Here is a 1538-nt window from a genome sequence, read left to right as displayed (position 1 = left end):
TCTTCGTCTGTGGGGTCCTTTCCGGCTCAGAGGCCGGGAGAAGCGCTTGTGGGGTCTTTTTCTCCTCCTGCAGTCGCCAGGATGGAGGCTCTGGTCATCTCGCTGTTCTGTTTGGGGTCCCTTGCTGCTCACGGGCCGTTAAAGGAGGATTTGGGGGTCCCTTGTTAGCGATGCGGCCCCTGGGTGGGAAAGGGGGGATCCTCATTGTATGTGGGAGCCTCTTCCCCTGTTTCAGCTCCAGGGAGGGGGGGTTGTGGGGTTCCCCCATTGTCAGTGTGGTCCTTTCCTCTTCACAGCTTTGGGAATGTGGATGGAAGTCCCCCCAAAACCTCCTTCCTCGTGTCTGTGCTGTGTTTTTCCCCCTGAAGTCCTGAGGGAGAGGGCTCAGGGTGCCCTGAGTCTTTGGAATTGCTTTTCCCCATTCAAATTCCCAGGGAATAGTGGGGTTACACACTCCTTATGCCCCCCACAGGCTCTTAATTCCCTTTCCTCTTAATAGGTCTGGGAAGGGGGTTGTGGGAGCCCAGTCCTATTCCCTGTGGGGTCTCTTCTGTCCTCACACCCCACGAAAGGGCTTTATGGAGCCTTCTTATTACTTGAGAGATCCCTTTTCCCTTCCCAGGCTTAGGGAATGGGGGCTGTAGGGTTCTACCTGTTCTTGGGGGTCACTTTTTTTTCATCACAGGCTCTAGGTAGGTTCCAAGAGCACCCTGTTACCAGTGTAAGGACTGGATGGGCTGATGCTGGAGGGGTCCCTAAAACTGTGCCCCTTCCATGGGTTATAGGGGAAGATGCTCCCTCTTTTGGGGGGACACCTCTGCTACATGAAGCCTCTTTCAGGCTTGGGGAGGTGTCGGTGTGGTTGTTGCCTTCACCCCTGAAGTCCTGAGGGAGAAGGTTTAGGGTGCCCTTGGTCTTTGGGTTTTAGTTCTCCCCACTCAAATTCCCAGGGAATAGTGGGGTCACCCCCCCTTTTATGCCCCCCATAATCTCAGTTCCTTTTCCTCTTCATAGGTCTGGGAAGGGGGTTGTGGGGCATCACCCCATTCCCTGTTTGGAGGGCCCCCCCCATTCCCTGTGGGGTCTCTTCTCCCCTCACACCCCAAGAAAGGAGGATGTAGGGGCCATTTATTACCTGGAAGATCCCTTTTCCCTTCCCAAGCTTAGGAGAAGGGGATTGCAGGGGTCTCCCTGTTCTTGGGGGTCTTTTTGCAGGTTCTATTGGATGGGCTGGTGCGGGAAGACTCCACAGATCATTTGGGGACAGGTTCCCTGTTTTGGGGGATACCTCTGCTACATGAAGCCTCTTTCAAGCCTGGGGGGGTGTCAGTGTTGTTCTTGCTCTGGTAAGGAGAGGAGTTTAGGGCACCCCGTGTCTCAGCAGCTCTGATACGTTTGGGGGCTGCTCTTCTCACCAAGAGCTTTTTTGTTGAGTCACCTGCAAAGGGACACTCAAAAGGAAACTGTCATCTGGCAGCTTCTCAAACTGGAACAGTGGCCTCATCCAGCCCTGCCCTTGCTCTGTAGGTGCTCTGCTC

This window comes from Nestor notabilis, unplaced genomic scaffold (genome assembly GCF_000696875.1).
Source record: "Nestor notabilis isolate BGI_N333 unplaced genomic scaffold, ASM69687v1 scaffold13759, whole genome shotgun sequence".
In the NCBI taxonomy this organism is placed as follows: domain Eukaryota; kingdom Metazoa; phylum Chordata; class Aves; order Psittaciformes; family Psittacidae; genus Nestor; species Nestor notabilis.
The sequence above is the reverse complement of the archived record's forward strand: the minus strand, read 5'-3'. Positions refer to the sequence as shown.